This window comes from Rhipicephalus sanguineus, chromosome 3 (assembly GCF_013339695.2).
Source record: "Rhipicephalus sanguineus isolate Rsan-2018 chromosome 3, BIME_Rsan_1.4, whole genome shotgun sequence".
Classification (NCBI taxonomy): Eukaryota; Metazoa; Arthropoda; class Arachnida; order Ixodida; family Ixodidae; genus Rhipicephalus; species Rhipicephalus sanguineus.
In genome coordinates this window covers 126,209,311-126,231,607 of record NC_051178.1, presented here as the reverse complement: position 1 = coordinate 126,231,607, position 22,297 = coordinate 126,209,311, and the positions used below count along the sequence as shown (strand labels likewise).

Here is a 22,297-nt window from a genome sequence, read left to right as displayed (position 1 = left end):
ACACTCAATTATCACTCTCCCAGAACTCATGTTCACACTCGCGTATACTCACACACATCGGTAATCACTCATCTTCATACTCTCGTCTACTCTCATTCATCGGCTCTCACTTTCGTACTCACTCTACTCGCACATTTAGGTACACACTCACTTTACTCACTCCACTCACCCTCATTGGTGCTCACCCACTTGCATACTCTTTTATATTCACACTCATCGGGGCTCACTTACGTTCATTCTCATTTCCACTCACAGCCGTCGATACACACATTCACCGGCACTCACTCAGGTTCATACTCACGTATACTCACACTCATCTAGCACTCACTCACGTTCGTACTGACTTCTACTCACACTCATGAGTACCCACTCACGTTCATACTATGCCTACTCACACAAATCAGTACTCACTCACGTTCACTATCGCTTACTCGCACTCACTGGTACTCAGTCACGTTCATAGGTCTACTCACGCTCACGAGCACTCAGTCACTGTTATACTCACGCCAACTCACACTCATCGGTAGTCACTCACGTTCATAGTCGCGTCCTCTTACCTTCGTCGATACTCACATTCATACTCACGTCTATTCACTTTCATGAGAGCTCACCCACGTTCACACTCACGTCTACTCACAGTCATCGGTAATCACTCACGTTATACTCATGGCAACATGCAGTCGATACTCACGTTCATTCTCAGGTCCACTCACTCTCGTCAATACTTACTCACACACAGCTCCCTTCTACTCACACTCAAGAGTACTCACTCACGCTAATACTCACGCCTACTCACACTACTCGCACTCATTGGTACTCACTCCCGTTCATACTCACGTCTACTCACACTCATGAGTACTCACTCACGTTCACACTCACGCCTACTCACACTCATGAGTGCTTACTCGCGTTCACGTCCACTCACACTCACGAGCACTCACTTTCATACGCCTACTCACACTCATGAGGACTCACTCACGTTCATACTTATACCTACTCACACTCATGAGTGCTCACTCACGTTCATACTCATGACTACTCACTCTCATGAGCACTCACTCATGTTCATACCTACTCACACTAATGAGTGCTCCCTCACGTTCAAACTCACGACTACTCACACTCATGAGCACTCACTCACGTACATAATCACGCCTACTCACCCTCATGAGCGCTCACTGACGTTAACACTCACGTCCACTCACACTCATGAGCACTCACTCACGTTCATACTCATTCCTACTCGCACTCATGAGTACTCACTCACGTCCACTCACACTCATGAGCACTCACTCACGTTCATACTCATACCTACTCACACTCATGAGTACTCACAAACGTTCATACTCACATCTACTCACCCTCATGAGTGCTCACTCACGTTCACACTCACGTCCACTCACACTCATGAGTCCTCACTCACGTTCATACTCACATCTACTCACACTCATGAGTACTCACTCACGTTCACACTCACGCCAACTCACCCTCATGAATGCTCACTCACGTTCACACTCACGTCCACTCACACTCATGAGCACTCACTCACGTTCATACTCACGACTACTCACACTCATGAGTGCTCACTCACGTTCATACTCACATCTACTCACACTCATGAATACTCACTCACGTTCACACTCACGCCAACTCACCCTCATGAATGCTCACTCACGTTCACACTCACGTCCACTCACACTCATGAGCACTCACTCACGTTCATACTCACAACTACTCACACTCATGAGTACTCACTCACGTTCATACTCACGCCTACTCACCCTCATGAGTGCTCACTCACGTTCACACTCACATCTACTCACACTCATGAGTACTCACTTACGTTCACACTCACGCCTACTCACACTCATGAGTGCTCACTCACGTTCACACTCACGTCCACTCACACTCATGAGCACTCACTCATACTCACACTCACAACGTTCAAATGAGTGTGAGTGAGTGTGAATGAGTGCACTCATGAGTGAGTGTGCCGAGCTATGAAGGCGAGTGTAGCTAACGCTACAAAAAAATTTGGCAGATCCCACGTATCGTGGGAGTCGATGTTATGCGAAGCATGCGGCGGGAAGGTGACTGTGACGTAATTTTTTTTACTGAGCGAAACGATACAAAATGACGCTAAAGATTTGTATAAATTTTATAAGCACACATATATGTTGAAGAGCCGCATATGTGTTATATAACCAGTTGTTTACAGTTGGGTAACGCTGCCAACGGCAACGTGGGTATTACCAACACCAGAAGCGGTAAGCTGATATGTAATGCTTATACTTGTTCCTTATGATGGAGAACGCACGTACGTTTCACGAACCCGTGTGCATGTGTGGAAGAAGTTCTTGACAGTTCTTGAACAAAGTCATTATCACCGTAATCAGTGAGCACCAGGAGCTGGTCATGACTTGTTATCGGATGCTGTCGTGATGGCGGTGACGAGAGAGGTCCATGTGTAGTAAAGTATGAGGCATAGTACAGCTGTTGGAAATCGTGGATGTCTCGGTAGTTTCGTCGACAAATTGTCTGTCGATAGAGCCGGCGATACGTCGAAAGCCGAAATCACCCTTCGCGTTGGTGAGGTATAGGCCGTCGAGGCTGGTAGGCCTGGATAGTGCTACGTAGGCCAACGTCAGTGAATGGCGCTTGTCGTATTCGTAGACTACCTGGGCGTATGTGGCCTACGTAGCCTAGTCTACAAAGCGGCTGTCAGTCAATCTGTCATCATCCTCGGTGAGCTTGAGGCCATCGCCCAGCCTCGTAAGGAAATGAGGAAGACTGTGTTGTTCTGGCGGACTAAGTGCAATTTACGGTGCGATGATGTGAATATCATATGTAACTTTCGTTAATGTACTCCTCTGGGGCCGAGCAATGCTTCAATATACCTTGCTGAATCAAAGTAATGCGAATGTAATAATTAATTAACGGCTATAAAAGCGGAGCCAACACTGGAAACACAGACGGTCATCTGATATGACGCCTATATCGTAGGAGTACACACTGTAGGAGTATCACGTAGTGTTTATTGCTTTCTTGTAAAATTAGATAGCAAGCACCACAACCACAATTGACGTTGGACCGCCATTACGCCTGCATAGGCTGTTTTTGCAAACCAGTTTATACACCTGGAGTGACTCTGTGGTAGAATACCTGATTGCCACGCAGAATGCTTGGGTTCGATTCCTGCTGGGATCCTAATTTTCATTCTTTCCATCCGTCGGGTCAAGGCTGCCGATGTCGTTTTTTTTTACCGCTCTCGCATTTAAGTTACCAATGTCTGTTTCCGCCGTTCCTGGTTAGATATAAACTGTCACTCACCTGTGGCGCATACCTGTACACCGCGGCCCGTGGTAAACGGGTATGTGCCACACGTGTCTGGAGGAAAGGGTTTGACGACGTACGCGACAGGATTTTCACGTTATTCATGTCATGACCCGACAGTCATATTCGTCAAGTCCTCTTACCCTCCCATGCCAATTTTGGTCTACACCAAATTAATGAGGCGATCATGAGAGCACACAGGCGTAGGCGGCTAGACAGATAGATAGATAGATAGATAGATAGATAGATAGATAGATAGATAGATAGATAGATAGATAGATAGATAGATAGATAGATAGATAGATAGATAGATAGATAGATAGATAGATAGATAGATAGATAGAAACGGTCAAAGTGCCAAAGGTTCCCTAAGAAATGCTTCGCACTTAAAAAAATATCGCCAGGCCTGCGCAGAACACGCAGCACATTCACAGCGAAAGGTCGAAGAGCGGCCTTTCCAGAGCCCATTGTAGAGTCTATTGGGGCAACTAATACAAGTACACATGCGAGGTACCCGCTACGCCATAAACCACCGTGACTTTCATGAAGTAGGGAAGCACCCACTATGCCATTATTCGTCAGTCTGCGGATAAGCGAGGTAACCGCTACACATCTGTAAGGCATTATGTGTACTTTGTGCTGCGGCTGATGACGAAGAAGAATTATGGCTGAGCCTTCTTTAATGGGTTGGAAGCATTCAACGACCCACTCGTTGCGCAATACGCATTGTGTGACGCCTGGTTGTTATTTTACTCTTCTACGACGCTATATTACATATGTTAACGCGATTCCTTGCCCGACGTGACACCTGTACAGGGTGTTTTTGCGAAGGAGTTTCAAGCACCAGCGTGGCTCTGTGGTAGAATACTCGACTGCCGCGTAGTGGCTCCGGCTTCAAATCCCATCCCCTCCTAGAAATTTTTTAGCATTCGTTTTTTTATTTCTCGCGATAGGGGTTACGGACACCAGCGGCGGCGTATAAGTACGGCGCCAAAATCGGCTCTTGTTGCGATCTAACAGCTTTCGCTGCTATATATAAACGCCTCAAACACCACCATTTTCACCAGAGCCATGGCCTAGAGCACAGAGTGGCTGCTTATCAATGGCTAGGTTGATGATGATAGTCAGTAAGAGTGATCGACGTTTCTAGAATTTTTTTCTCATTTCATTTTTTCTTATTTTGCACGATAACGCGAAATAAGAAATACTACCCCACGGCCGTTGGGGTCTGATAACAGCTTTCGCTGTGAAAAACAGGCCGCGTGGGGATCTGCGCGTTACTGTCGACCGAAAATTACTGAGCGCTAATATTGAGTGAACTTACGACTTATCTTGCAGGCCAATCCAGGGATCTGACAGTGTCTGTCAGTAATAAGATTAAACAAATACTAACCAATAATAATAGTATTTCTCAATATCTGCAAATAGCAGATTAACGTTTTGTCTCGCACACGTATCGTGACATCTCCGGTGTGCGAATGTGTGTACGTAACGTTGCTTTGCTGGCACATCGTCAATATGATGGCGCTAACAATTATAAAAAAGTTTGTGGTTGAAAGAAGGTTGCGGTTCTTTCAATAGAACACTGATACGTAAGAAAGCTATTTCCGAACTACTTTGCCCCTTTCGCGCTGTAGGTTCGGAATTAAAATTTTTCAATTTTGCATGCGTATATATTCACGCACACATACATACGCACGCAGTAACATACAAAAAGAGTGGTTGAAACGCCTCCCCCCCCCCCCTCCCCGAAAAAAATTTCTGGCCACGCACCCCGGTAGTGAGATTGAAAGAAAGCAGAAAGGGGGTTTTATTGCACCAGAAACGATATGTCAATAATCCCGCTTTATACGACAGCCCCTTCAGCCTTTTCGTCCACTCTCTTTCTTTCATTTTCTGTCGCCCTCTCTTATCTGCCCCTCGCAACTTTTTTTCTTTGTGCTCGGTTCTTCTCGCCTCTTCCATGCACAGACGGAAAAAAACCGGCTCTAATCTACTTCCTTTCCTGTCGCAGTTTTTCCTCGCATTCCACAAAACCCGCATCATGCAATCTTTTCACTCTACCCCTTCCGAGGCGCTTTCATCCCTTCCTTATACGATTTACAAGAATACTCCCATTCTCCATCCCTACATTTTCCATCACCACGGGCAGAGACCGTGTTGGCCTCCTATGCGTTCTGTCACCGAGGAACTCAATCTTCTTTCGAGGGGGCAGAGCAAAACATTGGAAGTGGACGCGGCAACCCATAGAAGGCGCCCCTGGCACAGCGTCTTTATAACCTGTCAAGTGAAGTCCTGACCGGCCCTTCCATGCCCTGTTCCTCATACGTCGCTTCGCTGGCTGCTCCGTTCTCGACCGTCAGACGCAGCGGCGACCCACGATGGGTCCCGTCCGATTGCCCATTAAGCGTTATAGTAGCACGCGCCAGCGGGAGTTATCGATCACCGTAAAGCGCTTTCCGCCACCATATGAGCGAAAGCGGGTGAGAGAGAGAGAGAGAGAGAGTAAAGAGAGAAGGCCATCTCGCTGCCATGGCAGCTTGTATTCGAAGCCGTCGTCGCGGCTTTTTAAACAGAATTTCGTCGCTGTCCTCAGATGCAGCCACGGCACTGCTGGCGCCACGCGGCTGTTCTGGTCCGTATTATACATTTCTGCTTCGTTTGAACATATTAGGCCTCTAGAATGGGAAGGACGTGAGTGGTGGCGTGGCATTGCCTAACAGTCCAGCCTTCTTGACGAGGTAGATTTATGTCGCCGCTTTAGTCGTTTCTTCATGCGTGCAGCGCGGCGCATTGCGTGCGCTTTACATTTATGAATGATGCGTCTGCCTTCCTAAAGAACACCATTATAAAATAGAGATGTGTTGATCAGCGCACGCGTGAAACAGCCGAAGCCTTTTTTGTAAGATTCAGCAAAGGTGGTAGAAGTCATCCATCAATCACTCTACTAGATGAAGAGCGCAATTATCCATTAGAGAAGACACCATTCATGTTGTTGCGCCACACATGTGCAGAGTTTTGACGACTCATTGCTATCAATATATGTTCTTTCTTTTTCGAAAATAAATCTAGCTGCGAGTCAGCGCTGTGTCCTTTTCTTCTTGCTGTCCATATTCTAACCTTGTTTCACTTTTAGTTATTCCACGATCTATCTATCTATCTATCTATCTATCTATCTATCTATCTATCTATCTATCTATCTATCTATCTATCTATCTATCTATCTATCTATCTATCTATCTATCTATCTATCTATCTATCTATCTATCTATCTATCTATCTATCTATCTATCTATCTATCTATCTATCTATCTATCTATCTATCTATCTATCTATCTCTTATCCCACGAAGTTCGCTCACTTATTATGTAGCACTGATACCATGTGCCGCACTACCACCGCCATATTTACCCGCCGCGATGGTGTAGTGGTTATGGTGGTCGACTGCAGGCACGAAGGTCGCGGGATCAAATCCCGGCCACATCGGCCGCATTTTGTTGGGGGCAAAATACTAGAGGCCCATGTGCTTCGATTTGGATGCACGTTAAAGGACCCCAGGTGGTTGAAATTTCCGGTGCCCTCCAGTTCGGCGTCTCTCACAGTCACGTATTTTGGGGACTTAAATCCCCAGCAATAACTCTTATTACAGACATTTTGGTTCCAAGATTACGGTGATAAAGTTAGTTCTTAGTTTCGACGTGCATCTCGTTTCATGATTGTTTTAACATTGCCTGACTACTACCCCCCCCCCCCCAAAAAAAAAAAAAAGAAAAACATGTTTGCAGCACGTGGGAACGTTACGCGTCCTTTCTGCGTCACACATCGCTTCCAGTCGATGCGGCTCTCCTCGTCGTTAACGCACTTGTATCAGTATACTTGCAACTCGGACACAACAGCGGAAGCTCTAGGTATTTTCTGCGGGAGATTAATGATTCCGTGACAGAGATGCATTCATTACAGCGTTACGAGAGAACGCCCTCGCAAAGCCCGTGTAAGGCGGGCCAACGTCGCTCGATGCGTGGCATTTGGAAAGAGATCGCCTCGCCCGGAATGAGTAAACACCAGCCAGGTAGTTGCGCGATAAGTGGCCAGTTGAACGAGGATAGTTACTGGATTGTCTGGCATTGTGGGCTGTTAATGGTTAGCACTCATGATAAGCTTCTCGACATAGCAGGGAATGCGAGGCCTCGAAAAAATAAATCGGCTTATGTGTTCCTAAACGAAAGCCATACACTCCTCGATCACTTCGTTCCGCAGAGAAAAATAGCCGATAAATGGAAGCCAGCGTGCTGGTTCCGTTACGCATTGATAGCCGCACTGGTTAAACCCGTTACGAAGTGTAAACTGACCGATAAAGGTAAGCGAGCAGACTGGTTTGACGGCATTATGATAGCCGCATTGATAGCCGCATTGGCTATAGGTAGTCTCCCCCCCCCCTCCACCTTTCTTTCCCTCTAAATTTATGCGAATACTGAACTTCAACGTTGTTCGTGATTCCCGATCGCAGTATACGTCTGGTCATATTTGCTAACTTGACCTTATGGATGAATAATGTTAATCGTTTTCTAAAAGCGATTACCCTGAATACCGCGCGCAGTGGCAGGGTACGTGACTTTTTTTTTCTTTTTTTGACGCTCATCTGCTACTTATGCATGCGTGGGCGGATTGTACGTTTTAGCTTTTCTGCTGCTTTGCTCCTTGCGGATCTCCAGTAGTCGCGTAATCGCTACTTCGTTCAGTTTCATCGCTCGTGCGCGAACTGGTGTGCGCTGTCTCTACGTGCATATGCAGAAGAGTAACGAAATATTCGAGAACATTTTTGGAAAAACATAAAGAAAATTTCTGGTAAATAAAGTTAGCCAGAACGGTAGCAATTATGGCTTTTCTATTCGAATGCGCGTAAAACGTGTAACCGCTCTTATAAAAGAAATGAAGAACAAATTTGAATAGGCTTCATTCTTCCGTGTTTCATTTATTTAGTAACAAAATTTATCGCAATATCGTTCGGGCGAAAGTTCTAAAGTTATGCATTTCATGATTACGTCTTGAACGGCGAGCTCCACCGAAAAGAGGAAGTGACAAAAACTGCTGTTAGAGTAGACAAACTGTCACCGATGAACGTCTCTATGTGGTAAATTTGCATTTGAGCAGATGTGGATTCATCTAGATGCATGCAGGTAATTTACGCGTCTATCGATCAATCCACCGGTTCGTGGACGCGCGATCTTAAACAGCAGCTGTGTACTCGAAGAAAAGTGCAGTAGCTCTCCTTACGTGCTCGATAAGCAGCAAAATGAAAGAAGAAACGGAAGCCCGTAAATCACGAAACGGCAAGTAGGTCATCTTTTCGGAAGAATCACTTTCAGAGCTAGCACACGTCGAAACGTTAAGGTCGCTACTTCCACCAAAGCACATAACAAATAAGCGTTCCCTGACGCGCAGATATAGGTATAAGGATGGCATCTGTGGAAGAACACTCTAGGGGAGCTGCGATGTATACGTGACTCGATAATGTAGTTTATTGCAGACCGCTGCAAGGCTAAATATATAGGTCTAATATTTCTCCGCGTTTGCTTTCCTCCATGGTCCAGCCGAGGACAACGCGTTAGTCGCTGGACGTCCACCCCCGTTTTGCTACACTTTACAACCTCTACCGCGCCCTACTTTTCTTCAGTACGCGTCACATCCGGTGCTCTCGTGGGCCACTGAGACTGCAGATTGCCCGCGTATTTATTTTGGCGAGCTTTAACGCTCTCTGGACACTCTGTCGTGTTAGTTATCCCACGGCCGTGGTTATCCTTTATACTTCAGGGTCTTTTCCAATGGATCTTGAAACATGCTTTCGTTCCCGTTGCTGCACTTTGTCATCCGTCATTTATCTCTTCAGCAGGTTAGAATTCAAACCACGCAAGCGTTAGTAAACGTGTCGAAGTATACAGGTGCGAAATTACGTATAGGCAATCCTTCGCCGTTCAAACTCAGGTATTGTGGTTTTACGCATTCTTTCGTTTTGCTAGGCTGCTGTCCTTTCTGCGCGTTGTTTCCAATCATATCCTGACTTCGATTATGCGGGAACTCTTGGGTTGTGGACGGTGCGGAAAACGCCCCGTTGTATGACGGAGACCATGGCACCGAATACGACTGGATGATTAAAACCAGCCGCTCTGTTGAAACAACAATTCGTAGAATTCTCTCAGGCGCAGCTTAGGCTTAGTTGAAAAGCTTCTCGAGTTTATTTACCAACGTGAGTATTCGAGATAGTTGGTACTCCATACTCAGCAATACTAAGCGACGTCGTGTTATTCAGCCTCTTTTAACGCGGAGGCGGAATATCACAATGCGAGCAAACATTACAGATTACTAGTTAAGAAAGACACGTGTATTAGTTGTTGTCTACCCACACTCGGAGTCTTTGGAGTTGCGCTGCGAAGCACGAGGGCGCCGGTTCGATTGCCGACCACAAGAGCCGCACCCCGGTGCGGGTGAAATACAAGAACGCCCACGTTCTTTCGCTTACGTGCACGTGAAAAGGTCCAGATACTCGAAATTAATTAAACTACTTCATGTACTACACACTTTGGAAGTGCGTTCGGGCATACTTGTGCCTCGGACTGCTCTCAGTTTTTTCTTAACTGTGACCATTCCTGACGCTCACTGATCGTGCGAATAGGAGGACGTTATACTTCGGGATGGAGGACCATCACCACAACGAGACCGAGGGCCCCAGCCTTCTGCCTACCGATGGACCGAAGAGGAGTGACCGAGCCGTCGCATCCGTTCCTTGTTACTCCACCGACAGCTCATCCGTGGAAGAGATGGAGTCGGAAGCTGACTTCGCGACGTTCACCTCCCGCCGGTTGAAGCGAAAGCTTCGAAGGACGTCATCTTCAAAAAATCACAGCATATCCACGTGGTGAATGATGATGAGTGGGGCGAAGCTCCGGAGAGAATCATCGGTAAACCGTGAATGTTATGTGTAACGCCCCATCAATCATCATATGAAGAGTGAGAAACACTGTGTGTATATTTACAAACATCAAACTTTTATTTTTCTTAATTAGATGATGCTTGGCTTGCGTTGTCCCTTCATTATCACGGCTTTATGGTCCGTGAAGTGAGGGGACAGCGGTTCTTGTACGGGTTGCAACTGGAAATTAGAAAATACCAGGTCTATACACGTCCCTCGGATGGTCGTTGGTTTCATATGATCAAAGGACGTGTACGTGAGAGCATATTTGGCTGCCATATGTTGTATGAACCACTCATTGTTCTTTTCGGTAATATCGACATTCAGGTCACCAACTAACACAAATGGTCTGTTCTTGTACTTGTCATAATTACACAATGCCGTGTCAATGAATGTCTTGATATTGCCACTCGACAAATTGGGTGCAAGGTACGTGGTCATGATGATGCATCCATCAAAATTGATGGCGGCATATTCACCGTTGTGGCTTTGTGTCGTTGGTAATAGTTTGAGATCTTGTGCCTTTTAGGTTTTTTTGACGTATACGGGCACACCACCTGCAGGACGCTCTGCATCATCGATGCACACGACTGGAACGTATCCTTTGATATACGGTCTTTTGGCGTTCCATGTCTCGCGGGCTCGAACGGCGGGGTCTTCTCGCCGCAGCCGTGCAGCTTGTCGAGCAGCTTCGGCTTCGCGGGCTCGAACGGCGGAATCTGCTTCGCGGCGTCGACGTGCAGCTTCGGCCTCGCGGGCTCTCACCTCAGGATTCTGTCTGCGAGCGCGCGCTGCCGCCGCCTTCTGTGCCCTCCGTTCCGCAGCCTTGTCTTCCACCTGGCGACTCCGAGCTAAAGAGAAAGCGTGCCAAGAGGGAGCCTCATGGCGCGTTACTTCTTAAATGTTGTCTTCGGGTGTCGTTGAAAACACGAGACGTAGTAAAGAAGAAAGAACGCCACACAGGCGAACACGCACGAGAGTGTCACTCGTCAACGTCGTCTTCTTCTTATACTGCATACCAGAACGCGCGCAGTAAAGAAGAAAGAATGCCACACAGGCGAACACGCACGAGATTCTCACTCGTCAACGTCGTCTTCTTCTTCTACCGCATACCAGAACGCGCGCTTCTCACGAACTAGAGGTGGCTACTACAAACAAACCTACAAACGGAGGATGGACAGACCCACGGCATAAGGAGCTTCGCCCCTAAAAACTCGCAACCGATGCTGGATACCGGCAAGCAGTGTTTTACAATCTCGTGTGTGCCTACCTTTACAACAGACAACTTGAACTCGCTTAAGAGGCAGTCATTAAATGAATATTTTAAGCGAGTCGCATCTGCGCAAGTGAATGAAATTCGTATAAATGGCAGGAAGAACACATTGTCAGTCGACGTGACAAACAAGACTATTCTCGAGAGGCTGGAGGCCGTCACACAATTGGGGACTATCTCTGTGCGCTCGTTCCTTGCTCGCGGGAAAGGAACAACGACTGCTGTTAATAAACGAGGTGGACAGTGACATCACTCACGCTGACCTCCAGAGGCTTGTAACGTCGACCGTCAGAGTCGTCAGAGGCAGTCAGAGGCAGTCTCGCTGCATCAAGCTAGTGTTTAATTCCGAGACTCTGCCTAGCCACGTCAAGGTTGCATACGTCCGACATCCTGTGCGCCCTTACGTGCCACGGCATTTGAAGTGTCACAAATGCTGCAGGCTGGGACACGTCCCTGCAGTATGCAAAAGTGAGATTACTTTCAAGTGGTGCGGCGGACCTCATAAAGTCAACAACTGCGATGCCGCTGATCCTTTGAAATGCCTAAACTGCTCTGGGGCACATGAACCGACCTCGAAGGACTGCCCCCAAATAAGAGAAAATGCGCGTCCGGCGGAAGATGGTGAGGGACAACTCGACACACAGGGAAGCTGTCTCATCCATCCGCCGTCATAGATGCCGATCCGAACGCAGGCGCCAGCGGAACCACAGTGGCCACCGGATTGATAGATCAACAACAGTTCAAGACAAACAGATGACTGCGCAGCATAACGCCTCTACTCCCATCTGCAGAGCACCCCGTCCGAGTGACGCACAAAAGGAGGCCGAGCCAGCAAAGCACGCCGATGCTTCAGATGCTGAATGGCCTTCGCTACCGTCTGGAGCAATAGGCAAGACCATATCATGGGCTACATCTCCAACGGTGGCTCATAACGATAGGCAAGACTTTGGAAAGACCCAGAATATACTGAAGAACCTGCTGAAGTCCATTCGTGCAATTCTCTGCGAGCTACAGACGCCGGGCGCGAAGGCAGCAGTGCAGATCTTCAACATGCTGGAACCGCTTCTGGTAGTACTTCCATAGAACTGACAAATTCATTTGAACAGCGTGTACGTGCATCTGCTATAATGCAGTGGAATGCAAGAGGTTTGCGAAGCCGGTTGTCTGACTTTCCACAACGGATGTTTAAATACCACTTTCCCGTGGTCGTTATATGCGAGCCGAACATGGTGTCGTCTTTTCGGCTTTCCGGATACGTGACACTGTGGTCTCGTGACGTCCAAAGTGCGAGTAAAGTGATACGTCGTGACCTAACGTTCGCGAGGCATGACGTGGCCTCTCATGCTTCAAATGAATATGAATGTTTCACGGTGACGCACAAACTGCGTACACTATCAGTAATCGGTGGATATATCCCCCCAGAAGCTGTGTGGACTGCTCTCACCTCTTATCTGGGCTTCAAGCTTGCCCAAGTCCACATGTATTAGTTCTCCAAGCTTGCCCAGGTTCACATCTATGTGGGGCTCAGCTTCAATGAATACCCGCGGCAGGGACATGGCTTATCTTGTACTAAATTAGGGCCTGCTGTCCATCAGCGATGGATCGCCAACTTTTCTTCGGGGCGCATCGAACAGCAGCTGTCTGGACGTTTAGGGCTCTCCTGCCAACCACCTCCTGGTGTGTAGACATGGAAACACACGGAAGTGACCATCTCCCGACATACATTCAACTGAAAGCATTCCGCCGTTCGGCTCCTCTTTCAGTGCGAAGCGTGGAATGGCAAGAATTCCAAACCTCTGTGAACACCCAGTGTAACAATGTCCAGTCTTTCTCTGAAATAGAGAGTGTCATCGCATCAGGCCTAAGTGCAAATACGAGGCTTGTCAATGTACCAAAACCAACATCGCTGATTGATGCACAATACGAACACCTACGTGCAATCCGTCTTCGTGCAGAAAGTATAGGAGGACGAGATCACCATCAGGCTTGTCTGCATCTCGCTGAGAACTACGACATATACTACGACACTTCGATAAACTCGACACACAAAGGTGGAGGATATTTTGTGGATCTCTGGACCCCAGGAAGCATCTGTTGCGAATCTGACAAGTTGTTCGGAGCGTTCAGACACCTACGCCGAAGTTGTCTCCTTTGCGAGCTGTCGCATTAAAGCAAGGTCGGAGTGAAGTAGATGTAGCAGAAGATTATTGTCAATTACTGGTAAGCACTTTTTCCTCAACGGTATCGCTTTCATATTGCGCCTCACCCCCATCTTTGATGATCGCCTCGACTTGCCGTTCACTATGCACGAACTCGACGCTGCGATTGCCGCCTCCCGATGCTCGTCCGCGCCAGGGCCTGGTGGGATCACCTATTCGGCTCTCTGTCACCTTGGCCAGGAGGCGCGGAAAGCTCTTTTGTCTTTCTAAAATTCTACGTGGGACACGGCAATAGTCCCAGGCAGCTGCAAGTTCAGTCGCATAGTGGCCTTACTGAAACCAGGCAAGTGCTTACACGAGCTTTCTTCGTATAGGCCAATTGCCCTAGCCAGTTGTGTCGGCAAAGTAATGGAACGCATGTTGCTCACGAGACGAATGGCTATTAGAGAACAATGCCATCTTGCCAGATTTTATGAATGGCTTCCGAAGGGGTCGATCGTCAAGACATTGTCGTCGACCTGGTTTCGTCGGTAGAAAAAGAAAAACAACGCCGGAGATTAGTAGGCGCAATTTTTTGGATATGAAAGGCGCCTGCGATAACGTCCTTCATGAGGCCATACTTGATGCGCTTGAAGACATTGGCGTAGGAGTCAGCCATCCCGCGTAGATAGTCAGCTATCTTAACGGACATGCCATTTTCATTTCCACGCCTGATGGTGACACGGGCCGACACCACGTCAGCCGTGGAGTGCCACAAGGCGCGGTCCTCAACCCCACACTTTTCAAAATTACCCTCATTGGTCTTGTGGCTTAGCTCCCTAACGTTGTCAAAGTCAGCGCCTACGCTGACGATATGTGCATATGGGCATCTGGAGCAACGCGTCCGCAACTGCGAGCAAGACTTCAACAGGCCACATCAGTAACGTCAAAGCACTTGCGCCGTCAAGGCCTGCAACTCTGAACAACGAAATGTGCTTCATTGACGTTTACAAAGAAATCAATGACGCGGTAGCCGATCTTCGCTGACGGAGCAGTGATTCCTGCTGTTAAGCACTACCGATACCGCACTACCGGTGTCGTCATTGGCCGCACCCTATCTTGGACAAAGCATGTCACAGTTTTGTAGACGTTCTTCGAGTTGTAGCAGGACTAAGATGGGGCCCCTCTGAGAAAAGTCTCTTGCAGTTGTACCAGGCATTGTTCGTTGGCTATCTACGGTACAGTTCACCTGTGCTTTCAAATATGCGTGCAACATGCATCCGTACTTTGGAGAGCCTTCAAGCGCGAGCGCTGCGATCGTGCCTATGGCTACCAAGATGTACAACAATCTCTGGCACCATAGAGTAGCCACGTACATGCCCTATAGAGGCTCACTTGTCTTGGGAGCCCCTTCGAGTCCACCTTCGACTGCTGGATCGACACGCAAACTATCCCTTGTCTTCGCTCCAGAGAAATCGACCAGGCTGCACCTGTTCACGATGCCTCGATACACACAGGTACGTCATCCATTCTGACTTTACACCAGTCATCATCCCCGCAGTGCCACCGTGGACGCTGAACAGACCACTGGTGTCCCTCCAAATACCCGGGATTTCGAAGAAGCGTCGCGATCCTTGTGCTGCGCTCAAACAACTCACCTTGGCACGTTTGACTCAACGATACAACACTCTCCACATATACACCGAGGGATCTGTGACTCCGTGCGCTTCGACTGCGGCCTTTGTGATCCCTCATCTGAGTACCTCCCGGAAGTGCAAATTAGATCACAGGTCGTCTTCAACAGCTGCAGAAATTGTTGCGATAAGGGAAGCCATCCAATTCGTGTCCGGCCGATCACCACATAAATGGACGATACTGTCTGACGCAAAATCCGCATCACAAGCCATTGACTCCTGCTCAAGAAGGGGATGATATTATGCACTAGCTTTAGAATTCATTCACGCATTCGACCTTACGCAGAATATTGGTCACTCAATTACATTGCAATGGATCCATAGGCACTGTGGATTGGCAGGCAACGAGCTTGCTGATGCTGAAGCAAGAACCGCTGTCTTGAACACCCCCATTGACGTGAAAGTACCGTACACGCGAGGTGTCGTGAACTCTTTGTTGAGATTGCTCATGCGAGAGTGCATAACGACTTATTGGTCTCAGCCAGATCATCGATACAGGCGTCTGTGGGAAATAGATCCGGACCTCCCGGCTAGAATAAACCGAAGCAACGCCAGTTTGCTGCACCGGATTCGTCTGGGAGTTGCATTCACTCGCCGCTGTGCACACCTCATCCGCCGTGCGGACAGCCCGAACTGTGAACGATGCCAAGTACATTACACAACAGCACATCTTTTTTTGTGATTGCCCACTTTACGTGTCGCAACGTAGTACGCTCGCTTCAACGTTGGCAGGAATCGGTGTGGCAACACTAAGTGAGACTGGCATTTTGTCAGCTATGTGCGACCAGACAAAGCCACCAACTGCTATCAGGGCTGTTATAGATTTTCTTAAGAGCACAGGATCGGACACCAGACTCTAGCGAAACCACTATGTTACTTGGTTATTGTATATACGCATATCTCTTGATTGATTGTGTGATTAGAGGAAGAATAAGACGCCTAATTTCTGCCTTTTTCCCCTTTCCCTTTTCCCCTGTGCAGAGCAGCAGGCTAGAGCGCACTAGCTCAGGCCAGCGCCTCCTCTATTTTTAAATAGAGGAGGCGCTGCTCATAGACTAAATAGACTAAATAGAGGAGGCGCTGCTCAGGCCGACCTCTCTGCCTTCAAATAAATTCTCTCTCTCTTGCGTTGCACTCACATTCGACATCGGCCATGCCATCGCAAGCCGGCCTCTGCCGCCGCATGAAAACAGTTGTAAACCCAGCCGCCACACTGTAAAAGACGTTAAGAGGTATGTTTCCGTCACTGGAAAGGTCTACGCACATAAGTTTTTGTCTGAATTATCGCGGGAAGCTCACAACAGTACTTACAGAAGAAAAACAAAATAAACGTGACGACAACACACCACAGCGGCACACTCGTTTTGCCGTCACTGTTCTACAAACGACTTCTCTTCTGGCCGAGGCAGTTGTCCCTGTTAAAGGCATCCGAGCAACACACACCACGCGGACTTGGCTACTTACGGCTTACGCGCCGTCCAAGAGGATTTACTCCGTAATCCTTCGTACGGTAGCCGTTATGTTGCTTTTATACTGGCACTAGTGTCGTTTATCATTTTGCTTCTCGGCCTCTGCGGTTCATTTTGACTTCCTAGAGAGTTGTATGCGGTGGCAAGAAACGTGTAGGGGGGAGGCTGACGTGATAAGTGGCTCTAGTGAGAAACACAGAAGTCACGTACTAGCGTGCACGATGCTATATATACACGTGATATATGAAGCTTTCTTTCCTTCTTTCTTTTTTTTTTTTTTTGAAGATCAAGGCGGGAGCGAGGGAGGTCGCGACCTGGGCTTGATGCTATAGCACGTTGTGGCACGGAGTGATAATCCCCGTAGGTGAAACTCTCGTTACTTAGCGACCAGGACAAAAATAATCTGCCTACAAGTTTTGATGTTTAAGTTATTACACGTGGCTTGAAGTTTGAAGTCGAAGACAACGCTTGAACGTTAACTTTGTGGGGGAAAGCGGGAATAACCTAAATATAGTAAGAGTGGCAACTGTTATGTAGCGCACAAATACACCCTTTCAAATATCAGCTTATGGTGAAAGCGCTTCACGTTGTATGCTATTGAATTGAACGCTTATTCTTGTTGCCATGCGAGGTACCTTCGACTATAACAAACAACAACCGGCTAATCGATGGGCAGTATTCTGCGACTCAAACGCGGCTCTACAATGTCTTTCGTCAGCACTTCGTCGAGGATCGTACGAACAACTTGTGTGGGTTCACATACCATCGATTGTACTCTCGACGCATCTATACGTCCGCGGCTACAACCTGGTCTTTCCCAGGAGGAAGATACAGTGTTTTGGCGCCTGCGTCTGGGTGCAGCATTCAGCAGATCCAGATGGCCGACAACGCCGAGTGCAACGACTGCGCCATCGATGAAACTATTGAGCACCTCTTGTGCTACTGCCCGACGTACGCAAACGAGAGGCTTCACCTCCGCACTGCTCTAAATCACCTGGACGGAAGCGCTTTCACTGTCGAGAAAATATTGGGACCGTGCGACTGCTCATTACAGTTCCGAATGCAACGAAAGTGCTGTTGCATTTTTTCAAAAATGCCGGACTGACTCATCGTCTGTGATATTAAACGCGGAACTGTTGCGTCGGCTGAAACAGTGGCTTTTCTGTCCTCCTCTCTAACTTTCCATCCCTTTCCCAATGCAGGGCAGCCTACCGGGCTAAGCCTTGGTTAAGCTGCCTGCCTTTCTTTTACTCTCTCTCGCTTGTTGAATTCAATTGAATTAAACCTAAGCTAATAATGAGTACTGTGTGTGTATTACATTTTCAACTAGAGAGGGACAGGGAAAAACGAAGAGGAAAGGCAGGGAGGTTAACAGAGCTTTTGCTTGGCTGCCTTCCCTTCACGTGGGGTGGGGGAAATGGGGAATAATAGATAAAATAGAGAAGGAAGAACAAGAGTAAAAAAAAAGAATAAATGAACAGTTGGTGTGAACAGACGCAACACGAACTCGCGGTGGTATATAGTTCGCAGACGCTCGTGCAGTCCAGTCGTCTTCAAGTGGCACAATATGGCTCTCGTGCCCTTGTGCATGCAGGAAACCGTGGACCAATGTAAGTGCAAGCGATAAAATTCTAGCTAAACAGTGTGATCCTCAGGCGTTGCTTGGAGATTTTTCCGCTCTTTTACAACCACTTACTGAAAGAAAGAAAGAATGACGCTGTTTTGATATCTGTGGCTTCAACAGCTTCTAAAGGTCGTGAAGCACCGTTGACAAAACCATATTTCATCTTGCTGCAATTTAAACCAGGCGAAGAACGCAAGCATAGAAAGACACACTGCATGTTGGCTATGTTGCCCGAAACAAAGTCCCACCAATTAAAGTTCACCAACTTTTTTGCTGAGCTAAGTTTGTTTGGGGGTCGCTAGCAAACACCAACATGTGCGAAGGCAGGAAGAATTGCAACGTATCGTAGCACTGCCTTAGTAGTACAAAATGCATAGTGCGTATTTAGAAGAGAACAAAAAAAAAGAGGTTGTGCAAGTGATTATGCTTGGATATGCCATAGCAAATGTTCTTGTACGTGTAAGACACGGCCGTAAGACTGTTATTTCGCACTGTTTCCCAAAGCCGCGGAAATTGTCATTTCGGTAGCGTGATCAATACTAAGACTGAAAATCAAGTGGAATGCGAGCGCTCGCAAGGTGGCCACAACCTCGGTTAGACTTAGGTCCTATTTCCTAGCGAGAATTGTGATAAAGATAATGTTTTCTGCGCGTCAACGCTGCACAATCATCATGTATGGGTACGCTATAGTACTGCATTGTTTCCACGTACCTTTTCTCTGAACGGCTTAATGCGACACCGAGAAGACGCTGACAATAAATAAGCGTCATTTTTCCTCTATTTGGCCGAAGTTCATTCTAAAGGATCGATTTTTCTACGGCTCATTTCTTGAAAGGAGACGTGGGTAGTTGGTTACTTGCAACACGAAGATGAATGACCGCATGTCCCTTTCGGGCTGCCGAACTCGCCAAGCAGTGCGCCTCTGCGGACGGTCTTTGTATTCTTCTGGTGACGTATGTGACAGAGCATGTGACAGTGAAGACAGTGGGAGGTGAAATACGCAGGCAAGTGACGGTCGTGTCGCGCCGACGGTGATGTGAGCTCGACAACGGATCAAACGGGTAAGCCCATAGAGTTACGAAATTGAACTTGTTAAGGGCGCAGGATATGGTGATTACAGAGTAACCACTAAGTCGGAGCAGATGAACAGTTGCCAGTAGTTCAAGAACATGAAAGGAGCTAAGCAGCGCGAGTGAGAAAGCAGATCATTTGGATGATGGCCAGCCATTTAACTTTTCCTGTCATCGTTTTTGTGTCGTTCCCGAGAAGCAACACGAACTGCGCACACCTACTGAAATGTGGCCGAAAGCTCAAAACGCTAAAGATTCGACCTTTCGACCAGGGACCGGTATGTCTTAAAGGGACACTAAATAGAAACGATGAATCGGTTTAGATCGATAAATTGTACTCTGAGAACTCTAATGTCGTTAATTTCGCAATCGTAGGTTTATTAATGGAGGAGAAAATCAAATTCAAAGTTTCATTTCTAAATATCGCGCCGAAATCTCCCCGCGTGACGCCACGGATTTCAAAGTGTATTTATCGTATTTTGGCGCCATTGGCTCAACAATATCACCCAAACTTGGTATGTTAAGTTTATGGCCCCCTTCAGAAGACAATGCACTTCATTTTTACCGATTAGGAACTACGTGTCCCTAGTAGGCGCCGTCAAAACATGTGACGTCACGGCGAATGGTGCGGAAACTTCAAAGTGGCGTCGCCACCCACATTTTGTTTTTGCGCGTTTTCTCGCTTACTAAGGCCTTCTCGCAGCAAGCGTGGTGTTTTTGGTATCGTGAAAGAATACTTTACTAATATGAGATGAATTGTTTTTCTCTTTAGTGTCCCTTTAAGGAAGACCTGGTGCCGGTCAAAACGTCCAAGAAATTTGTTTTCTTTTTTCTACGTGCTCTTCTACTTTTTGTTACATTACATATTATATATCCTCTCTCGTAGTTACTATAATGCACAGTGTTTTGGAACCTCGCCATAGTGGACAGTAGTGGCCACTCTAGAAGTACAAGCGGTCAAGAATCTTCGATTGGCCGACTGTCGCACAAGATAAATGGTTGCGCGACCTTCAATTCAATATTTCTTTCACGGTTTGTCGCCGGACCCTCTCCCGCTGTCCGCGGGGATGGCCTCAGCAGCTTTTACAGCGAAAGCTGTTATGAGATCATTTCTCCGGCCGTTTCTGGCGCCGTAGTTGTCCGCCGCCGCCGCCGCCGCCGGTGTCCGTAACCAGTATCGCTCGAAATAAGAAAAAAAACTAAATAAGAAAAAAATTCCAGGATGGAACGAGGTTCGAACCTGGGCCCTCTGCGTGGGAGCCCAGTATTCAACCTCTGAGCCACGCCGGTGCTTGAAACTCCTTGCAAAAAGGTCCTATACAGGCTTCATGTCGGGAAGGAACCACATTAGCATATGCAATATAGCGTGGTAGAAGATTAAAATAAGCACCAAGCGTCGCACAACGCGAATTCTGTAACCAGGCGTCAAACAATTGCGAATTGCGCAACGAGTAGGTTGTTGAATGCTTCCAACCCATTACAAAAGGGCTCTGCCATAATTCTTCATCGTCATCAGGCGCAGAATCAACAAATTGCGCATAATCCCTTACATGCGTTTAGCAGGTACCAACGCTCTCTGTAGAATGACGAAAAATGGCACAGTGCCTGCTGCCCTACTTCTAAAAAATTACAATTATTTATAGCGTAGTGGGTTCCTCGCAAGTGCTCTTGTATTGGTTTCCAAGGAAGCCCATAAGCGCATGATCCACTTCCTCGGGGTCTCAGTAAGATTACAATGATTTATAGCGTAGTGGGTTCCTCGCAAGTGCACTTGTATTGGTTGCCAAGGAAGCCCATAAGCGCATGATCCATTACCTCGGGGTCCCAATAAAGTTCTTCGCCCCCCCCCCCCCCGTCTCTCTTCCACGTCAACGTATACAGCATGACGGGAGAGGGAAATAGCGACCGGGCGTCACCCAATGCAAATTACATAACTGGTGGGCCGTTTAAAGATTCCAACCCATTACAAAGGGCTGAGCCATAATTCTTCATCGTCATCAGTCGTCACGTCAACAAAGTGCACATCATGCCTTACAGACGTGTAGCTGGTGCCTCGCTTCTCCATAGAATGACGAATAATGGCTTAGTGGGTGCTTCCCAACTTCACAAAAAGTTTGATTTGTGGCGTAGTGGGTACCTTTCTAGTGTACTTGTATTGTAGCCCCAAGAGAGCTTAACGGGCTCTAGAAACGCCGCTCTTCCAGCTTTCGCTGTGACTGTGCTGCGGTTTCAGCGCAGGCCTGGCGTTTTTTTTTACAATCTGCCCGGCTCGGAAAGCCAAATACTGAGCGCTGACTCGGCCCGTTTTACAAAGAACAGTTTCTTGCTGCTAGTTTATGAGTTTGTTGTTGTTGGTGCATTCTTGGCTGTTTTCGCTGTAGACGTTGATGTAGAGCCCAGATGCTAGTGGAACATTTCTACTCTGTAGGACTGGCAGAAACCCCACATTTGCTTGTTGCCTTGTTATTTGTTTCTTTTCCCGCAATTTTTTATTAGTTAAGACAACTTGTTGGTTTAAGCAGCGGTGTACTCACGCCTTTAGAGAAATGAACTGATTTATTGGTCCCTTGTCGCGAGCTCGATAAGTGATAAGTAAAAATGACAATGATGACAAAAACTGAGGTTGCCAAGAAAAGATCGGTGTCATCGCACTGTTTGGCAAGCGTTGTCACCAGTTTAGTCAGTGGCGTAAACAGACAAATAAATTCATATCGATGTCTTTTTTAGTG

General features: G+C 47.4%; 1 protein-coding gene across 1 annotated transcript in view; it reads right to left on the bottom strand.

Moving 5' to 3' along the window:
• LOC119387109 (protein CWC15 homolog) overlaps window positions 1-19,551 on the bottom strand; it is a 184,757-nt gene extending 165,206 nt beyond the window's left edge. Inside the window, exon 1 of the mRNA XM_049413380.1 lies at window positions 19,546-19,551. The gene's annotated coding sequence lies outside the window, so the exon portion shown is untranslated. The remainder of the gene's footprint in view (window positions 1-19,545) is intronic.
• Between the last annotated feature and the right edge of the window lie 2,746 nt (window positions 19,552-22,297).